Raw genomic sequence first — 22,995 nt, forward strand, 5'->3', positions numbered from 1 at the left:
TCTGTCTGGAACCAAAGCATAAAGAGCAACAGCCACTTCTTCAAATAACATCAGAAAAATACTGAGCTCCTGAATAAGAGCTGCAACACTGTTCACATGGCAATTACTCAGAAGGGCAGGTACCAATCTCTTCTCTGGTCACCAGTGAAGAACCCGAGGGAATGGCACGAAGCTTTGTCAGGGGAGGTTTAGGCTGAATATTAGGAAAAGGTTCTTCTGCCCCAAAGGTGTTTGGGCACTGGAACAAGCCCCAGGGAAGTGGTCACAGCACCAGCCTGAGAGAGTTCAAGCAGTGTTTGGTCAATGCTCTCAGGCACAGGGTGTGACTCTTGGAGAGTCCTGTGAAGGCCAGGAGTTGCACTTGATGATCCTTGTGGGTCCCTTCCAACTCAGCTTATTCTAAGGATTCTGTACTCAGAACAACCAACTAGCAATTCTGGGTTTAATTCTTAGTGCTAAATTAACCCACAGTGTAAGTGAGGCAAATCAGACAAGGTATATCTGATTTTCAGAGAGTCTTGATGAAATTTCTACACTTTGTTACTTTTTTCCATCAGCTACTAAGGAAACAAACTAATTTTGGGATGTACACTACCTGTTATTCATTATTTCTGTTTTGTCACTTCAAACACTACAATGCAGTTTAGGTTGGGCTATAAATCCATTTGAAAATTTAATAACAATCAATGCAGCAGCCATTGACAATTATCAGTGGAAAGCATAGACTAATTAGACAGGAAACCAAGTATTTACAATAACAAATTCAATTTTTTTCAAGTCAAATCTGTGATTTTTGCTTCAAAACTGCAGAAATTTAGAACTTTTAAAATCAAATCAATGATTTTATCCTTATGACATATCTCTTTAACAGAGACATTCTGTTAATAATATCCCACTTAAAGTATTTGAGTGTAGCTGTAGTTCTTTGGTCCCCACGGACTGCATGTCATCTCAGCAATGCAGGCAGAGAATTTTGTTCCAGCACTACCAAGGCTACAATGCCTGCCATAACAAAACTCATTTTTGCAAAGCAGAAATAAGAAAGCAAAAACAGAAAGGTTTAGGTATGATATGGCTTGGTAAGTTTTAGGCATCCCGCAGGTGGCCCATCACTTCCAGGCAATTTGAAACTTGAACCAAAAGCTTCACATGCCTTTTTCCAATTGACCAATTCATTGGAAGATACCTGTCTGAGATACATTTTCCACCTGAAGCCAGCTCACATTTTATACTAAAAAACTCTTTAGTCAGATTTATCTAGAGAACTTCCAAGAGAATCGGCATTCATAACCTTGTTCTTGATGATTTTTATGAAAAAAATTAGTATTACTTCCATATATTTATTTATCCTTCACAGATTAAAAATATGCTGAATTAGAGAAAAGAAAACATGTAACAAATTAGATACTGAGATCAGAATCTATTAGTTGAGGTCAGTGAGATTTATGAATACCTTCATGCTCCACTAACTCAAATAATTCTAAGTATGCACCTATACTCTTTCAAGACCAGTTCCGGAATTCTGAATACAAACAAGGGGCATTTATTAGAGAACTTGCAGTTTTAGCAAGCTAAACCCATAAACGTACTTTTAATGCTTTCTTACTCCTCTAAACTTTAGAGCACCCATTCACATAGCTCCCATACACAACATTTCAGTTTAAGAGTAACACGTCTTACACATTTTACCACTGGTTCTGTATACCCTGTGGTTCTGAATATTAAAATGATGCACTGCATTTCTGCATGGTTTACCTGCTAAACAAAAATGTTCAGAAATATATCTGTATGCATATACTAAAATAACAAGATATCAATCTGTGATACATGAAATGGTGTAATGGTCAGCACTAATATGCTACTTATGGACTTCTCAAAGTAGAAGTCACAAGTTTAACATGGAATTTGTTGTGAAGAGATCATAAAATAAGGTCATTTATTATTTCTCTTTGTGGATGTTTTTCCCAAATAAAGAAAAAAATAAGGCTTCATATGAAGCTGAACTAAAAGAACAGCAAGCTTAAATTAAAGATGCTGATAGAGAAGCTCTAGCAAATCTTGTTGCAGCAGATTAAGTTACTATCCTCAGCTGTAGACTGCTCCCATCAGAAGTCATTGATCCCAAAAGTAGAATTGTCAGGAGGGAACATGTGCTGCCACCTCAGCCACTTCATTGCTAAGACTGGCATGGTGATCTGGCTCAGATACCACACCATGAACCATGGAGGAACAAGCACTTGTTAATTCTGCACATGAACTACAGCAGAGGAATTGAGCAGGAAAAGGCAAAAAACTGACATCACAAAATCTAAGATTTCTCAGAGCTGTAGCTGCAATCTAAATTTCTTCTAAAGTAGAAGGAATCATCTGTACAAACCACCACAAATCCAACCAAGAATAAAAAACACAATCTCACCAGAAAGTGTAAGAAGTGCAATGTGAACTGTTAAACAATTTGCAATTAAGTTTAACAGGCACTGATTAATCATGTTAAGTACTTTAAAGGCTGAATACTCAATTTCAAATTAGCTTTAAAAAAATCAAGAACTAAAGATTTGTATGGAATTTTAATTACCACAGGAAGTCCCAACTACGTAAGTTTTAGGGAGCACTAACACACATATTATCAAATGAAAAGCATTAAATATCTTTCTAAGACTTGACAAGAGTATGCACTTAAGAGGGAACACAAACCAGCCTACATTTACTACCCAACCATTTAGGTATGCAGCTGCATTCATTAAATATTTGTATAGAAAAGGCTTCAAAAATATTGACATAAGAAGATATTGTATGAAGTTCTCACCAACAGAGGTCAAAAACTGGTTTAGAGGATAAAGTATATATAAATCCAAGTGTGCAACTCAAGTTGTTAAATTTTTAAAAACATATATGCAAACGCTTAATACTTTCCTACTACAGAAGGCTTCAAAAAGAGGTTGGTACATTATAAGCAGGCCTAATTTAATTTCTGCAGATCATCCCATCTCAACTTTAATTGAGGTATTTAATTTCTAAGGCTGCTTTCTCAAACAAGTACATCATACAGATTCCAAGTTCAGCATCATACAGATAAATTTTTATCAGGGGGCTTACTGCTGATCAAAACTGATCCATTAACCTAGAATCATAAACGACATTTTAGTAGAAAGGAGCCCACAGTTAAGGCATTATTATATTGTTGTAGTATTGTTTTGTTAATATTATTGAGTTATGCCAATTCTTCAGTCCCCCCACTCTTTGAAACCAAACCAAGCAAAAAATTAACTCTTTACAATCTTATAGCCCAGTGCACAGCATCTAGTTGAGATAACCCACCACATTTTTATAGGACAAATTTCAGATGGTGCATCCCAGGAAAAGGTAGAAATTGACAAAGTAAATGTCACTTGTCCTTCCTCTTAAAACAAAGAGAAGTGGTGTGATCCAACACACAGAATCTTTGCTTCCTTCCCAGTTTTGTCCATCTTGCCTATTCAGAGAGAATAAATGGAAAGACTCATGTTTGAAGGTCTGCAGGAGGAAAGAATGCAAGAAGATGAACAAGGGACCAAAAAAGCATGCTCAGAAATATAAGTCCACATTAAATTGGGAAAGATCTATGGAAAAACAATATATCATGACTCTTCAAAATTATCCTAAGATTAATCCCTCATAGCAATAAGTATATTGGTCTAAATAAAATAGACACAAAATAATAACATTTAACCTAAAAGTAACTTCATAAGCTATAAGCCAAAACCAACTCTTCACTGCTGCTTCAAAATATAGTATTAGATGCTGGGTTCTCTTTTTCCAGTCAAGAAAAAATAACTCTCCATTGCACTTCATTCTGGCTTCTTACTTCAAATTTAACAAAAGCCTAAAGAAATGAATGACCAACAAAATATGCAAAAATAATCGGACTTTAGCTGAATAGCTCTTTGCCTGTTATCTTAAAATCATCCACAGTATTCCCTCTGGAAGGAAGTACAAGTGACATTTACTTTTTTGATTCCCATGTTTTCTTGGGATACACTTTCAGTTCTTACTATTTACATCTTGCTTGATGAGCTAATGAAGAAATAAGAAATCTAAGTAAGCTGAAAAGCAGAAAAGTGTCTACCTGACTGCAGAATCCTCAAACTGCTGCTCTCTTCTTTCCACTGAAGCCAAGCAACTTGCCTCTTCAGAGTTCTAGCTAGCCTTCATTGTATCAGCTTGAAGCAAACACACTTCACCAGGAAATGGTTGATGACAATAGTTAAAATCTTGAGAGAAGATCACAACACACACTAAGTTAATATTCTCTGAACAGGAAATAATTAAATTGGTAATTCCATTGAAAGAGTCTACAAATCTAACAAGAACTTAGGCTCAAATGGATTTTTAGTGCTGTTTATGCTCTTTAAAAAAATAAATGTGGAACAGACTATTCCACCTGTCAAAAACAAAACCAATACCATGTGGCTTGCAAGTCATTTTAGTTAGTCAGTCCAAGAAGACAATGTTGAGCTGATCAGCTTTTACCTCACTTTACACTAAGACACTGTGCTAATTCCTGCTTGTAAGTAATTAGGTTACTAATTTAGAACATATCTTGATTACTGAAACAAAATTAAATGGTAAGAGCTTGGTTCATGTTGGTTTTAACTCTTGTACAACAACAATCACCACCTTTAAATACATATACCCTGCTCCATTTCCAATTTCCTTCTCTCCTGCGTTTGAGGACTTCTAATACCATTCAAACAAAATGTAAATGTCATTGTATAGTGGCACTAAGCAATTCCATCACCACTTGATCCTACAGGAACTGATTCTGCGAAAGCACGTGACATCCACTAATGCTACACTGTCCCAGTAAGGAAGGACTAAGTTTCTCTGCTGACATCACATGGCCTTTCAGACATTGGGAAGAGATTTGCTCTCTGAAAACAATGATATACATTTGTAAGAAATACAATCTATATAAGACAAACCTATGCAATCCAAACCCTCACCTGTTTCAAATCTCAATGCTTAACTCAAAGGCTTGAGCTTTGCTTTCAGAGATGAGAGAACATTTAGATAATAAGACATACCTGAGGAATTAGCAACATGCTCCCTTAGCCAATAGAAGACTTGCAGTTTTCTACAATGCACAATGCAGTTATCTGTGACATAGTTTTTTCTATAAAAGCAACTTCAATTATCTTGGCCAAGGTAAACTGAATTAACCTTTAATTACTCTCTCTAAAGTTTCATTAACAGTAGCTGACAAGTAAATGGCAATTTGATAAAACAAGACAAACAAGGGCTATCACAAGCTCTCAACCACAACATTGCAGGAACACTGCATGATGTGGTATTAAGGTGAGGCATTAGCTTTATATACATTCTAAAGAAAAAGTTGCCATGGTATCTGTGATACTAAAGAATTTAACACAGTACCACAAACACCATGCAGACAAACCTGCTTCCCTCCCTAGTTTCTCCTCTGCCACACTAAAATAGTTTCTAAATAGGTGATTAATAGCAAAGGAATTACCAAATCATACCACCTCCATTGACCTTAACTGCAAAGATCACCCCAGTTAAGAAAACACTTGGGTTTACACTTGAATGTTCAGGTGAGAGCTGACCCTGCTGATCTCTCTGCCACCCAGAGATCAAACTCTGGCCCCAAAAAAACCTCAAAAGCTAAGTAATTTCTCTCCATGGTGTTTTTACCGTGACATCATGCCAGTTATATTTTATATACCTTCAAATAAACTCTTTAAAGTTTTATTCCTCTTTAATACACACTTCATTAATCACAAGTCACTCCTGTGACATCACACAGCTAACAGCTCACATATTCTTCACAATATACTGTTAAAATGCGAAGTGACTCTTTCAGGCACTAGCATACATTGTCCTTTGAATTCACACGTTTGTACTCAGAACTCCACTCAACACTACTGGTACCTAAATGAATACTTTTCCAGCCTCTCCTTCCTGTCTTTAAAAATATACACTTATCCTTGGAAACAGACTCGGAATGCATACCAGCCACCTCCCAGTACCATCATCAGGTCAAAGAGCAGATGCTGAGGTTGCACTGGCACTTCCCAGTTATCAAAGGTTTATGGTTTTACTGAAATCAGCTTTCTAGAGAGCTTGAAGAAACCACTGAATAACTTCACACATGACAATTCATACTGACTCTTCAGTTGATTCAGATGCTAACATACTGACTTTTACCACACTTGAGTGCCCCGAATACCTTTTGTAAAGGACCACTTAGCTGTCTTATCACTTTTAATATATCCTTGCCAGAAATCATGCCTGGTTTTAAACTGCTTTCCCTCCTCGCCGCTTTTTTTTTTTTTTTTTTTTGAAAAAAACTCCCCCATTTGAGAGCCTTCTGAATTATGTGTTATGGCCAAGTAACCAAGCATAACCTAAAACAGTTTCCCCAGAAGATGCGTCCCGATGCAAGAACAAAAATTATGGTTTGGTTTTTATCTTATTTCTTAAGAAAAGCTGTATTTTGACAGATTTTCTATTTAACATCCATTCTTTTGTTAGACCTCTGCAGGACATGAGACGTTTACTGTCTATGCTGATAAATTATAGCAAATTCAGACACTAAAGACCATGAGCAGTATTGTCACATGTATCACCAGTCAAGCCTCTTCTCTAACCACAGAATTAAAATTTCAAAAATATAACACTAAAGGCAAAATCAAGTATTAAAAATGTTCAAACAAAATCTATTAGGTATTTCTTGTTCGTTATTTTTTCTTTAGAAAACAATTATGGTCAACCAGAACAGATACATGATGCAACAGGCAAATCATTTAAGGAAACGCAAGGCACTGACCAGACCGATTGTAACAGATAATAATCACAGGTATGTTGAAACAATTTCGTTTCTATATCTAATTATTTGGTGTCTTAGAAGAAAGCAGAAGTAGACCCACAAGGGAACCTAAATACCATGCCACCTACTAGACTTCATATTCACAGATAAACAGCCAAGACCTGCTCTAAAATGAAAAGGACACATTACAGGTACTGTTCAAATATCTAATATTCAACTTGAGTGGGAACTGGTCGAATCAGATAAGAACAAACATAAAGATCAGAGATTTAAGTCTTCAAAATTTTACGCCATGTTAGGGAAAAAAAAGCACCCCCAAGAAAAATCCCTTTCCTTTACTCTTTCATACTTTGTTTGTAAGAAGGAAAGGAGACCTGAATCCATATCATTATTTTGTACTTGATCAAGCCAGTCTCTGGGCTACATATTCACTCCCTTCCTAAGTGACCATCACTCCTCAAGAACCAAACCAAAACACCCACTTGTCTGGCAGTTAAGTCATTCTTTTTGGGAACTGTCAGCTTCTCTAAAGAATAGGTTTTGAACCCAAATCTCAATATGCTGGGTAGGTACTCAAACCATTTCCACATCTTTAAAGAAATGCAGCACTACATCCTTTTTCTGCCAAAAGACAAGTGAGCAAGATTAGGTCTTTCTTCACTGAATTGGGGCATTCCTTTTAGAAGTGTGCCTTACTGATGGTATCTGTGTTTGCTTTCTAATTTAAGTGATGCAAGCTTTGAGAGTTACATTTTTGTCTTCCCACACAGCTATGTGTTAGTGTGCAATTAGACACCTCAGCATTACAAAACAAATCTTTACCAAGAGACATACACAGCTGATCATCTCCCGTTAAAAAAAAACAAAAATAAACAAACCCAAAAGCTTACTTTAAAATAGTATGAGATATAAACTTAATTAGTTATCATTTCCTCTTTCTTCTGCTTCATACTTTAGCTTGGACTACACTTCAGACATTGCGTATAGCTTGTCTAGCTGTACTGGGGGTGCAGGAAAGAGAATGTGTACTTAAAGTGTCCCTGTTGTCTGAACTGCTGTATTGAAGAAAGCTCCAAGGTAGATAACTACACTAGAACAGCAATTCTGCCAGCAGACCTGATTTTAAACCTCCACCTTAATTGTTTCCACCGAGTTTTCTATCACGGACATATGCAAACCTTTTCAAATACACAAATGCCTCTCTTTGCCCACTAATAAAAAGAAAACAATAGAGCAGTATTTAATTAATATTTACAAAAAGTCTTGAGGTTTCCAAATGCATGACCAAGGCAGTAATTAGTCTTCCAAATACCGTAATGTCGAGAATTTCTGCAACACTGCCTCAGAAAGTACTTAAAAAATGTCGGTAGCTAAACATTTAAAAATTTTAAACACGGCACGTGAATACAAATACAAATCCTGCTATCTAGGAAGTAGCCCACTGTTTGAAATTTTAGCCTTCAGCATTAGAAAAGCCTAACACTGTAAAAGGAATGCACTTCAAAGTACAAATAGGGAAAAAACAGTAGCTGAAACAGTTAAAACTGTTAGCATCTGATCCAATCTTTGAAGAGACATCACAATAGAATTTGCATCTAAAAATGCTGCAGGTTTTTTAAAAGCCTGCAACTTTTAAGTATAGCAGAAGACTTTAATTAAAACAGCAAATGAAGTATTAGGAAAATGTAATCATTTTATTACAACAAATGTAATTATTTTATTGTAAACAAGGGACAACCAATGGATGCACGTGAACTTCAGACTACATTAAGTTTTCTGTGTTCATAACTCTTGGTATGAATCCCAACCTCTGCACTGCATTTTCTATATCAAGTACTGCTGTGGTACTGAAAGACGCCTGTCACCCCTCAAAGATCATAAGTAACTCCTGAAGATACCTAAGCCAGATAAATCAGTCTTCTGAAGAAATATTTTGATGCACATTTCTAAGTTCAGAACTTCTGAGAAGAAATTTAATAAAAACTAACTAAATTTATAGTCTTTACCATCAGCTAATTCTATACAGAAAAAAATCACCATCCACTGTTATTCCACACATTGCAAGGCAATATGACACACACCGGAAGAACGTAAACTCTGAAAAAAATACTTTAAAAAGAGTTTAGTGATCATAGACTAACGTTTAAACCTCTATTACTTTATTAACAGTAATGATAATTAAATGTAACATTTTACAACACTGCTTCAAAATGCTATAATATTTTTGACATCTTGTTAAAAGTGTCTACAATACTAACCATTAGCTAAGCTTTTAATACGTAAAATACTGAATTTTTTTAAGCACAGCATGTTGGAAAAGACTTTACGTATGTATAATCAACCCTGACTATAAAGTGTTCGGCATTCAGATTTGTAGTAACAGCTCTAATATGATAAGAAAAAGTATGTACTGTGAAAATTCGGACAACAGATTAAAACTAAGAGCTTGCAGACTCAGATGTCTAAAGACAATACAAAGAGATCTTATTTTTTCACAAATTCATGAAAAACACCTCAATCCTCTAAAAGGACAGAGATCCTTTTAAGGCATAGGAAACTGAACACAGAAGCAGAAAACACATGGAAGATCACCATCACTTGTTAGAAGTCTGACTGCAGTCAGCGATGTATCATCACATATCTAGAATGAAAGTATTTTGCTCTACTAAGTGAGCTATGGATATAGATATAGTCCACGCCTAAATAATTCCAATAGAGGCTTTATTTTAAAAAGAAAATACCCTCACAGCACTAATTTATATTTACCCCTTTTAATAGTCCTCATGAAGTTATTTTCTGTGGATCTGTCCCATGTGAGACATCTAAGAATATCGTTATTTCAGACAGCCTCTGTTTATATACAAATATTCTTCAGTAAGGTCAAATACAAGTTAATTTAATTTTCTCACGCGGTCTGTCTCACCAAGCTCACAGTCCCCGCGTTCTTTGTTGCCTGGCTGTAGTGTGTCTCTCTCTCTCCCACCACACAACCTCGATCCCTCCGCTAGGAAAGGGCAGCACCGCAAGAGCATTACCACGACAGCTCTCGGAAAACGGAGCGGCTCCAGCCGGGATATGCGCTAACTACTGCCCATTGTAAAACACACTGCAAGTCGCTCATGTTCAACCTGCTTTAACTTAGCCCCGCAAAGCTTCACTCCGAAGCGAAAACTTCACAGAGGAATCAGTTCCAAACACAGAGCTGCCAGAGAATCAGAAGTGCTCGGGAGGGGGGCCTAAAGTTCCCCCCTCCTTGTTTAAACACGTACACAGCCCACTACAAGGGGTCAGAGAGAGCACCCAGCCGAGTGCGGGAGGTTTCCTTACAACTCCTGGGCCTAAGCTCCCGGGAGGCCCCCCAAGAGCGGGCGGGAGGGAAGCCGCAGGAGCCGCTCTCGGGAGGCCCCCGCGCTCCCGGCAGCGCCGCCGGCACCTGTAGCCGCCGCGGCCGGGGCCGCCCCGCCCGGCCGGACCCGCGGCCAGGGTACAGCCCGGGCCACCGCCAGCGGGGTGCGGGCACCGCGCCGAGTCCCGAGAGCCGCCGAGCCCGGCTATGTCCCGCCGTCCCGCCCGGCCTCGGCCCGGCCGGACCCCCGGGCCTGCGCGGGCGCCGTGGCCGCGGGGGAGGCTCCGGCCAGCCGAGACTCGCGGCTCCGCGGAGGGACCTGTTGCACGCCGAGCACGGGCGCTCCGCTCACCGTCCGTCTCTTGCCGCCGCTGACACGCTCCGGCCCGGCCGCCGGCTGGAAGTCAGAGTCTCCGGCGTCCCGCGGCGTCCCCGCGCCCAGCCCGCGGAGCCGCCCGGCCACAGCCCCCGCAGCGCTGCGCAGCCGCCGCCCAGCGCGGCCCGGCCCGGCCCCGCGCCCGCCCCAGCGCCACCGCCCCGCCCCGCCGCGCAGGCGCGGGGCCGCCCCACGGCCGCCCCAGCCGGGCGGGGAGCGCGGCGCTGCCCCCGGAGGCCTCGGCGGCGGTCGGGGTAGCCGGGATGGGGCTGTCGTCAGGTGGAGTGCACACGTGAGACGTGGCACTGCTTCTGTGTTTCCTTCCTCGCAGAACCACGGAATCGAGCCGGTTGGAAAAGACCTCTGAGATCATCGAGTCCAACCTATGACCGAACACCACCTTGTCAGCTGGACCCTGGCATTGAGTGCCACGGCCAGTCTAGCCTTAAACACATGAAGGGACGGTGACTCCACCGCCTCCCTGGGCAGCCCGTTTCAGTTCAGTCCATTCCCGCCGTCATGTCCCATCTCTCTACCACGGCTTTCTCTGCGGCCCCGAGCGGGACCAGCACAGGAGCTGTGCCCCGAGCGGACCGGGCTCGCCTGCCTGGCCCCTCGCCCACCCCCAGCTGCCGCCCCCGCCCGCTGCAGCTCTGCTGTGCCCAGGCCACTGCAGCCCCTCTGCTCCGTCCTTCTCGGCATCCCCCCCTTCTCCTGCTGCTGCTGCCGCATCCTCAGCCCAAGCTTGGATGTCCCAGCCAGGCTGGAGCGTGTGCGGGGAAAAAAGTATTTAATCTCTTCCAGAGTCCAGTCTGCCTCTGGGAGGCTGAGGCACAGAAAGCACCCATAACACACTGTCTGGAAAAGTGAAGAAAAAAGGAGGTTACACGTAGTTTTACCGGGTTGTTTGTATCTATGGCTGTGTTTTTCAGGAACATGGAAATTTATTTTCAGTGTGCTGCAGTTAAGTTTGACTTTGAGCTGCAAACTGCACTCACTTCCCTGGTTTTTCAGGCTAGCCTGCCTAGGTCATTGCTCAAGGCATTAGAAGAAATGTTCTGTGTAACCAGACTACTAAAAAAGGCTTTCTTAGATAACTAACAAATTCTAAAGACATACCTTCTTTAGTCCATCTCTCCTTGCTTCAGTTTAACCATATATAAATGTGTCATTTAACTCTATCATTCTTCACAGTGAAATCCACACTTTCTATAATAGCACCCTATATATAATATTTTCTTTTGGATCTATTCTAAACACTGCGACACAAAGATTAATTTTATAAGTCCCAAAATAACATTCTTATGTTTTTTCTTATTGTGTGAAAAGGCTTAAGATACTAAGGTATGTCCTGCCCAGTTACATGCAGAGGGAAGTCTGAAAGCCTTTAACCTTTTCACATTGTGGCTCAAACTCCCCAGAGCAGCAATGCCTTGTAAGTGCATTTAACATCTACTCTGATCAATAATGAGGGGCTTTGTGAACACAAATTGGAGCACTGCAGGAAATACAGATGTTAGTGGACTGCAGAATTATTTACTTGGGAAATAAAAAAGAAAGGGAAACCATGACACTGGTAATTCGTGGCTGAGCAGCACCATGCATGGTTCTTCTCACCTTCATATGAACATGGCTCATGAAAGTTCACATGAACCCTTTTTTAACAAAGGACTTTGACAAAGGACCTAAGAATCAAAGGATGTTTTCAAAATCTGATACTTGCCTAGAAGATATGACTGCAAAAAATAAGTAGGTTCATCAGTTTTCTGTTCACTGTTTAACTCTCTTCTACATCCAAAGTTGGGATGGTCAGACAAAAAAAGCCACAAATTCTGCTTAGAGTTTCCTTCAGCTGGTAGCATTTGCAGTTCCTTTCCACAGAAAATCTCATTGCCTCCAATTTGCATGTTGCCTAATAGCTAGTTTTTAAACCAGGATAAGGGAATTTTCTTCAATATGGTGTATAATTTTGTCATAAAATAAAGGAGGATTCTCATCAGTTCTAGAATTTCCATTTCCCACTTTTAATGTCTTGTACCTGTAGCTGAAGTTTTATTTCTTTGCCAGAACGGGTTACCAGACCAGGTTAAGACTGAGCTTGGGATATCTCTTGGATATATCTGCTTAAAGATCTGTTTGTTTCTTTGGTAACCAATCTCCTCCCTCTGGCTTTCAGAAACCCTAATATTAGCCTGTGCCCAGCTGGCAAATCCATTCAAATGGTACTTGAATGAGGTGTGCTTGGCTAATTCTATCCAACAGATTAAAATACTCTGTCAGACCAAGAAGTTGTCATACCTGAAAACGGTTCACAGTAGAGCACAGGATCAGCAGCATTATTTGTAAAGACCCAGATAACCTTTCTTATTTGAATCACTTTAACAGACAGCACTTGTGGTTCCTTTTGCCTTGTGGGTGCTGTTGGGCGGTATGCTGAGAACACAAAAATTACTCTGAGAAAATAAACATTTTATCTTGAATTTAACAAAATCTTCAAATTAAAAAGAAAAGAGACAGAGAAAGAAGCTGAATGGGAGGATGAGGAATGACAGTGGAATGATGATTGGGAAGATCAAAGCTTTTAATCTTCCTTTGTTTTGTCTTAGCTGATTAATCTTTCATATGAGGATCTACAAAGACAGCTTTTAAAGGAAATGAGAAACTTACTTACCAAAGTAGTATAAAGCTTTCTGTTCCATCTCTTGTTCAAAGTTTTCAGTTACTACCTTTAAGCAGGAAGGAACTGAAGAGAAATATTCAAGTGATACCTTTTGTGAGCTTGGATCTTTGAACATTTTAATTTTAGGCGACATTTTTTTCTTTGTTTTTACTATCTGGGATTATGGAAACATTAAAGCATGCTTGCAGCTGCATAACCAGTTTATTTAGGCAACTTTATTACAGAACTTTCTTTTTAAGATTAGTGCATTCATTCCACATACAAATATTTTTTAACAAAGAAAATGTTCATCTTTGATGAATTGAATTTGACATTACTTAGTGTCACTGTTTGCCAGCAGGGTGCAGATATAATTGTAATCAATCTAAATCTGGCTGATTGCAATCAATACAACAGAGAAAAAATAAATTCTGACTCAAGCTGAGGAATCAGCCTAACAGAACAAAGTGTTTTCTTTGAAACCATTGCCCTCTGGAGGGGAAATGAAAAATCACCAAAAGATCAAGTAAAAATTCCTTTTAATGTCACTATTTAACTAAATCTATGCTTTACAGTCTATGAATGGTTCTACAGACAGGTCCAAAAAAGCAATGCTGTCAGAAGAGCTGCACTGGCCACAGTGCTTTTGTCAGTGGGTTGGAGAAGTAATCCCCATCTGTCTGCCCCATAACTCTCCTCCCCTTTATCTCTAAACTCTTTATCTCTAAACTCACCAAGCGTCAGTTCTACAGCAGATGTACTTTCTCTTCTAACTCCATCTTGGATCCTTTCCAAGCTGGTGTCACCCCTCTTTATTTGCCAAAATACTTTTTAATGCAATCCCTAAAGCATTCCTGTCTGCCTGATGCTAAACTCTATATTCCATTCTCTTCCTTGACCTTTCTGCTGTTTGTTTGTTTGGTTAGTTCTTTTATTATCTTCATTACCCTTTTCTTCTTGATCTTTTATTCTTGCACAGCTTTGAGAAATTGTGTACTCTTCTTTTTATCTCTCTTTCATGTCTGACATCTATTGAAAAAGACTTTTTTCCTCCTGTCTCTGAGAACTTCACAGGGATTTTTCCCTTGGCCTTCAGATATTGATAGCTTATATCTTGGATAATCACATTTAAATGTCACCTGTAACTGAATATGAATGAAAATGAGCTCCTCCTGCTCAGACTTTGTCTATATATTCTCCCTGTGTTGCTGGGGAAATGACAGCATCTCCCAGTGAGCTTTCCAGTCTGATTTACAGCAATCTTACATCTCCTGACTACAAATCTGATGATTGTTTTAACTCTAAGTAGACACATGCCCCAATCATCTGAAGAAATGTAACAGCAGCACTAGTCCACGTGTAGGGCCGGTTGTGTTCAGTATCTAATGTTTTGAAGAAGAGTGCAAAACACAAAACTCCATAAGCCAAATTCTGCATTAAACAAGAAGAAAAGAGTAGAATTCTTGGTCTCCATAACCCAGCAACAGAAACCCTGAATTTTGAAATTAGTACAGGAATCCAGTTTCATTTCAACATTTTTCATTGTTCAGGACAACAAATACCAAGGGTTCAAATGCAGTTATATTTTCCTCCTTGATAGCATCTAGAACTTTTGCTTATTTCCTATTCAATAACCTCATTCTGCATTCACTTTCATCGGGGTAGCCAAAACATCTTCCTCTGTTTTCTAGTGTCCTCTGCCACTCCTTGTAATCCTTCAGATAAAAAATTGTACAACTCCAAGTAAGGTCATAATATTTATGAGTAGGGTCATAAACCCAGCAGAAGTTCAGTTGCAGAAAAAGGTTAATCTCCAGAGGAGACATCTTAAATATGGATTACTATTGAAATCTCAATGTGGGGTTTTAAGCCCAGAAATAAGAATGGTTCCCAGAAGATAGGTGCCCCAAATAAAAGCTGGAAGTGAGGTTGCTAGTGTAACAGTTTGGGGCACTATTTTTTATCCAGAAAAAAAATAACAGGCAATAAAAATTATCCTTCTTCCACTATTTCCCCTACTAAGTTGTCCTTAGTAATTAATTAGTGATTATGTTATCTGCCTCTTTGTATCAGTTTGCTGATTCTTGTTTTTCCTCTATTTATGAAGAAATAACAACCTATGAGATAGCTCAGGGTTCTGTGAGAAAATAAGAGAAGAACCAACAAAAAGAATGAACAAAAGTTTCAATGGTTGATACCACCTAAGGAAAATAGGTGGTTAATTCTATTGAAATAAGACATTTGTGGGATTTAGATTCTTGCCAGGTACAATCGTCTTTCCTGAAAGGCAGCATAGTAATGATAATTATGTTAAAGACAAGACCTTCCTATCTGATCGTGCTGCAGTGTAAAGCTTGAGTTTATAGATTTATCACCCAAAAGTGTGATACTACAGTTCACATATTCTTCTATAAACCTGAAATGCAGTAAATCTTTCTCTTGAATGTAAACTAGATGTACAGTAAGACAGCTGTAAGACACTGTGAAACATACACAAGCAACATCATAATTCTCCTTGTTCCCTTTTTCTAAGTTTTCACTGAAATAATCTTGTATGCTATGATTTATGAGCCTTTTTTGGTATAGACTTTCAGTTTGTGCATCCCAGTATGATAACTCTCCCCTCTCTTAATTTCTGACACATGAAGATTTGTGGCTAATCTGTGCTGTACCTGTAACAACATGGATGTCTGAATATGGCATGAGGCAGAATCACTTTCAAAATTGTTCTTTTTAAAACCTTTGCTTGAATATTCATCTGTTTTTTCAGTTTGCTTTCAGCAGATTATAAACAACATCTGGGGCAATTAACTGCCAGCCAGCATGTCTGTTGCTCCCCAGCATTTGAATTGCTGCTCAAAATCTGCTGTATTTGGAACCCTAATTCAGTAAGTTTTATTGCAAATATTCTGAAACTGAGACCAACCCTTTTTTCTTTTTTTTTCTTTGAGAACCATGCTCAGAAAAATCCTTCTTATGTTATTTCATCGCATGCTATGAAGCTGGAGTTCATGGCACAGAGGAAATTCAGGTATGGCATGCAGCCCCTTTGTAGAAGTCCATGCTGATCCCAATATAATGTCTTCCTTATAAGGTGCCAATAGATTTCGTTTACCACCTCGAGCAATGGAGGCATTGCTGTTTGATTTGTGATAGTGAATTATGGAGGCTAGCACCATGATATGCTTGTCATATGTTACAGCATATGTGTCATATGCCATAAGCAAGGCTGGTCTAAGAAAGCAGTAGAAGTTACACGATTGTCTTTAAGGAAGGAAAAAGTTGTTTTGATACTAACAGAATAATCATTTCCACATAGCTGTGTGGAGCTATATGGATGGTCTTCATTACCCTTGGATAAATCTCTAAACTGCAGTGCTAATTCCATACCATTTTGTGAATCTGCATTTTGCCAGAAAGTTGCAAAAATTGTTTTGGAATGTACTGCATGAATATTTCTCTATTTTGCAATATTTCCTAAAAAGTGTAGTCAAACCCATTATGCTTGGTAGCTCTAAGGCTTGCAGGATCTTCAATGACTGTTATTCTCCCAGCTCTAATTTTTCTTTTATGGAGCTGATAGACTGTATTGGCTTGGTGAGCCAGCACTGCATACCAGTCTACTGAATCAGCTCAGTGTAAGACTGTTTTGGTATGTAACCCAGCAAGTATCCATGCTGAGTTATTTTTCTTTGCTCCAGGCACAGCAGTTAAGAGGTATTTTTTACTGCATTTGCAATGCAGGCAATTCGTCCTTCTTCCCACTGTTGCAGTCCGGGAAACACAATCCTCTGACATTATTTATTCTTTGCAGCATTGCCTGAGAGCATTTTAGATGGGATTCCAGTAAACTGAGGCCGAATAGTCGCTCCATTTGCATGAGACAGCAGTCCTTTGCCACACCCTGCCTCTCCAAGGTTTGTGAGTGACAGTTTTAAGTCAGCCCGGGATATTCTCAGCGATCCTGGTTTCTGTAGTTAAAGGACTATATCTACCTGTTCAGTCAGTCAGGAGAAACACAGTGCTCAAGAGTAGTTATTCTGGTTTTGCTTTGCCAAATTAATGACTTCAGAACAAATGTCATGAGCTTTGTGGTCACCTTTGTCTCATTTACTACAGCAGAAAGTAACCTTTTGTGGAAATATTTCATTAATTCTTCAGTCCTGGCTCATCAGCTTATCATCAGTTATGACATGCTTGTAATTTTGGGCAAATGCATTTTCTTAACAACAGTTCAGCTCTCAGAATTCTAAAGAATATATCTCATTAATGTCATTTCTCATGAGAGCAATCACTCTATGCTTGGCATCTGATCTCTATATTTTGATGGATTCAAAATTTTTCCTTATGATAAAGTGATTTCTGATGGCCCAGTTGTTTGCATCCATCCAGGTTGTTTGAATGCAAATAAATGTATTATTGTAGGCAGTGTGCAATGCTTCTCCAGACATGGTATTATGAGGGAGGTATTCCTAATTAAATCTTAAATTTATTGCATTCTATTAGTTATTATATGCAGCATATCTTGGCATGAAGTCATCCATAGCTATTACCTCTATGTTAGCAAAATTATAATTTCTGATTAATACAAACAGCTTTACTCTATAGAAGAATATTCAAAATCCATATAATGAATTTACCAACATTGTACAATTTTCATCTTCTTCACTTCTAATGTGTAAGTTTAGTGTGAAGAGATGGTAAGCATCTGCACCCAGTCTGTGCATTGATGAGCATGAAAATACTGTTACTGATGTGTATTTTTGCAGCATTTTAAATTTGTTTTTGTAGCATACAGCAGCACTTCATAAATTTTGTGTCATCCAAGTAATTACTTGAGCAGAAGCACCTTGAGCAGAAAATATCCTGTTACAACCGTTTTCTTTGGGACTGCCTCATCAGTAAGTGTTACTTTGCTCTGTTGATAAAGAGAATCTAGCATTATTTTTTTTTTCTGCATGGAAAATAATGTTGTCATTTCCAGTTATACTGAATGCAATTTCACTCTTCTTCACAGTATGGGTGCTATCAAGAATTTGAATTTCACACTAGTTTCTTACAGCATTCTGGATTAGAATCTGATTACACATGAGCTACCCTCAAAGAGTATTAAGTTAATTTATATTCTCAAGGAACTTTAGACTGGCATTTGTCTCTACAGATATTGTGAATTATGTATGTCCTCTGTGCTCGTTTGGAGGAAAGCATAATGAGTCTCTCATCTCCTATGCTTTGCTCTGCTTGTACAGAACTTATGCTTCACAACTCCAGTGCAATACTGCACATGCTGTGAACCACACAGAGATGTCCCAGTGACAGGTAGCAAGGGTAGCAGCAATTTAGTGTGCTCAGATGCTAAATGATCCATAATGCAGCAAGTATGTTCTGTCAAAAATTCTTCATAGTATTCCAGTAGGATGGCAATGTTTGTAGCATCTAGATAATAGTAAGAGTAACAACAATACCAAATCCTGATATAATGGTTCTCATTAATATTTTGGATTTTCAAGCGATGTTTGTCTATTCTCAGTCTACAAATGAAGAAGCTAAGGAAGAAAAGGAAGAGTGATTTGCCCATATTTATAGTTCAGTGGCAAAAACAGAACCTGTGTTACTAGGATATTGTGCCACTGTATTATATTTCTCTCTATCACTTGTCCCCCTGCAATGTTCAGAAAGTTGGTTGAATGAGAAGCATGAAAGTGTAAGCCACAGTCAGGTTAATTCAAGTGTCTATTTCTCTGCCTTCTGCTGCAATCTATAAGTCCTCTCCCTAAATATTGGCTTCAGTCACTAGACAAATGTAGGTGCCACTGCAAAAGAACCAAATTTATTGGTGTTTGTGCTAGTTGTGAACTACAAAAGAGGAGTACACAGTTTGTATTTCAGGAATACTTAATTGTACTATAGTAAGATGTCTTGAATGGAATTTAAGTCAGCAGTGGGATTTTTTCTTCCATGTGTACATTTTTTGCTTTGTTCCAACTGCATCTGATATCCAGGATGCTTTGCTTTATTCTTTTATTTTCTTACTAGAAACTTTAATCTAGGATGTTACTTAAAGCAGTCTGCTTGACTTACTGCCACTCTTTTGATTTCCTGAAAAGAAACACAAGTAAGTATCAGAAAACAGCACAGTAAAGTAGAAAATGAAAGATAAAAAGAAGCACAAGGAATCGAAAGAGAGAATAGGACAGGTAAGATGAACACAGACCAAGAATCACGAAGGAATAAAGATTGACCAGAAGGAATTGAGCTCCCTTTTGGGGAAGTTTACTAAAATTTGTGCTCTGTATTCCAAACTCTGGCCTTTTCCCAATCTCTTCCCTGCTATTTTCCCCTGCTATTCTCCTTCAGTCACTCCTACAAGCTATCTCACCTACTCAACTCACAGCAGAAATCATTGTTAGTCTTTGCAGAACACCTGAGAGGTGTGAAAAGCCTCTGCATGACTGGTAGGAGTTGTCCCGATATTGTCATACTTCTCAGCTGCCTGGGGATATGTGAAGATCATTATTTATTCTTTACTGAAAGCTGATCAGCAGGTTGAAAAGACAACAGAGTCTGCAGCTCTAAGAAACCCAGGAAGAACACACCCTGCCTTTACCTCTATGGCAAATTTGGGAATTGATAGTGGAATGCAGACTGAGAGATAACATGGTAAGAAATTAAAGGAAAAGAAGGGACACAATTTAAGGAAAAGAAGGGGCACAGAAGGGAAATATATCTTTGGAAGAAGGTACTATTTATAAAGAGGTACAGAGGAGAGTTGAAGGATTGTGAGAAGTGAGAAAAATAGCAATCTACAGCTAGAAAAAATGAATGGGAAAATTGATCAGAGGAAAAGCTGAAAAACTGTGAGCATCTGTGAAGAAGGATCAGTTAGACAGAAAGATGCAAAGACAGTAACAGATAACAATTGGAATACAATACATCACCTATTTTTCCTTCCCTATAGAAAATATAGCGAAAAAATATTACTGCAAAATTAGTATCTAAAATTGTTTACATTGGACAGAAAATGAGGACAAAACTCTTGAGGAGAAGTGATTGAAATAAATAGGCAGGTCCCTTCCTTCAATGCAGCAAATTCAAATGCTGTATTTGTCAAGATAGGCTTTTTTGTCTGAATGATACTGTGGTGGTATGTGTGTAGTAGGAAAATATATTAAGCACTTCTATTCTGATTTCTTTACTACTTCTCATATTACAGTCTTTACAATAAAATCACAAGAAATGCAGTATTGTAGCACTAAGTACTAGTAAAATATAATTTAGGTGTTTGGCACTATATATGTGTCACAGATTATTTTAAAATGCAGGAAATTAATTTGAAATGAGAGTATAATTAATCTAATGCACAAATTGGTTATTGTTGATTAAACAATACATTATTATTTGTCTCCATTTCATGGAGTGCTGAAATTCTTGAGCATGTACTAACATATCTCCTCGAGGCCCATTGCTCTCTGCATTACCCCCATTTCTGAATGAATGGCTGTTAAGAGAGGAGGTGAGTGAAAAAGAACATAACAATGGAAAATTAAAAATTAGTAATGTACCAAGGTGTATGTAGAGAGAGAAGCAACAAGATCTTCAGACAGATAGATGTGTGGATGAAAAGATGTGAGCACGCAGAAAAATTAAGAAAACAGTTAGATGAGAACACATCATAAACTGAAGTACTTTTCCTCCAGGTCATGCAGATCACTTTAGGATCACCAGCTGGCAATTAGGGCAATGAGCTCCACAAAGGCCACTGTCCAGCTATAAGGAGGACCACACAGTAACAGCATGTGCACAAAAAAGGAGGTTGATTGAACAAGAGCTCATTCAAGTTTTCATGACTTAGCAAAATGGAGAAGTGTGTGAAGGAGGATCATTAAAACTTTTGTTCAAGAGACTGATTCAGTCACACGCAAAATGATGATGAGTTTAGACATAAATTAAGGGGCATCAATAAGCTAAGTGGCTTCAGTTTTTGTCATTCCTTGGCAGGCATAGATAACAGTGTTTAATCACTGACAAGAAATGGAGAAATATAAACAAAGGGAACTATGGACATTAATGAAGGCTTTCTTTAGGTGCCTACTTGTTCCAGATGGATATTCTGTAGAGATTTGTGCAGAAATGCAGGATGTCAGAAAGGGTGCTAATGCTAATCCTAACAGGACTTCATGGAGAGCACTTCAAAACATGTCCACATTCTGCTTGAAACATGAGCCTGGACCTCATGCTTGAGGACCTGCAGGCATGCTATCTCGAGATAAATTCAAGCTCAGACAAGGGGTTTTGGAAAGCCTTACATCACACTGGAAGAGGAGGTATGGACCAACATTATCTCTTTGAACTGGCATAGGTCTGCAGCTTCCTCAGCCTTTCCACCATCCCATGTTTTTATCTGTTTAGCAGTGGAATTACAATGGCTGCCACCTGCCAAGCAAGTGAAACAGCAAGGCCTTTATAGAATAAACCTGCCACGGAACCCTGGAGGGTGAGATATAATCACAGCAGGGATTGAGCACAGGATATCTTCTAATAATATAGACAAACAAGTGCTCATCTATTGGCAATGAAGACATAGGAAAATTTGTTCTGAAGAACTTGCAACTCATGAAGTTTCAGCTTCTCTTATCTATTATTAAATTAGGAATAGCAATAGGGAAGTGAGTAAATATCAGAAAAACTGTCATACCTGAAGTCTATTTTTTTTCCCACTCTTTCTTCATTGTATTTGACCTAAAAAAAGCAGGAGAAAGGATTATGCCATTGCCAACAAACTCAGGAATAAGCCTTAGCCTAATAACGTCATTATGTACTGAGATCAGTATGAAATAGGTGCTATTTTAATCTCTTTTCTGTCTGCAGTAGAAACATGTATTGGTAAATGATGTAGTAAGCCTTGTTTTCAGGTGCAGGCACACGAGATATTTGAATGTTATGGACTGTACTTATATATGACACAATTGAACACAGTACACATCTGAGCACATCACTTGCTGCATAGATGCAGCTTGAGAAGTGATTGTGGTGAAGCTTTGTTCTTTGCTGTTGTGCAGCTGCTCGTGTAAGAGACAGTTTTAATTTCCTTCTGCCATCTAACTTCTGCTTGCCTAGTTTGTGCAACACCACCAATAAAAAATCTGCTCCTTTTCTGCATGAGCCAGGGTGCATATGGCAGTGCAGGAGATACAGAAAAGACAGATTTCTGGTGCCAGGACATACTGCTGATTTTGGGCAGAAAGGAAACATTGAGTCTGCCTCACACTATCTGATTCCTTCACATACTGGGAGTCTAAACTGAAGCTATGTGTATGCAGATCCTGCAGCATTCAAGGAGAGCACTGGCACTTCAGTCACTGAATATTCACGCACTTCTGCTTGACTGCCCGTCTTTGTGAACCCAATGGGTTATTGCTGAAATGGTCTTTCAAAAGCCCTGAACATCTATCTAAGAAACCAAAGTCTAGAAACTACAACCTGTATTCTACAGTAAACCTGCAAATGTTTTGCAATAATGTATTTTCTGAAGTCAAAAATAGGACACATTTTATTTTTCAAACACAGCAGCAGAAATTAAATATATTAGATTTATTTTCCAAACATACATACCTAGTTCTCTGTGCTTTTGCTCTTCTGATTTTGCTCCTATTTGGAAACTGATCTTTGCTCTCTGCCCATCCAGATTTTGACACTGGTCCCTACTAAAATCTTTCTGTCTTCTTTCAAGTAGCTGAGGTAGGGATACCTGTAAGTCTCCTATGTGCAGAAAGATTTTTGTCTAAACA

General features: G+C 38.9%; 1 protein-coding gene across 1 annotated transcript in view; it reads right to left on the minus strand.

The window, feature by feature from the left end:
- PALS1 (protein associated with LIN7 1, MAGUK p55 family member) overlaps window positions 1-10,625 on the minus strand; it is a 54,972-nt gene extending 44,347 nt beyond the window's left edge. The window contains exon 1 of the mRNA XM_014869438.2: window positions 10,525-10,625. The gene's annotated coding sequence lies outside the window, so the exon portion shown is untranslated. The remainder of the gene's footprint in view (window positions 1-10,524) is intronic.
- Window positions 10,626-22,995: the final 12,370 nt, after the last annotated feature.

The sequence above is a fragment of the Sturnus vulgaris genome, chromosome 6 (genome assembly GCF_052056855.1).
Source record: "Sturnus vulgaris isolate bStuVul1 chromosome 6, bStuVul1.hap1, whole genome shotgun sequence".
Classification (NCBI taxonomy): domain Eukaryota; kingdom Metazoa; phylum Chordata; class Aves; order Passeriformes; family Sturnidae; genus Sturnus; species Sturnus vulgaris.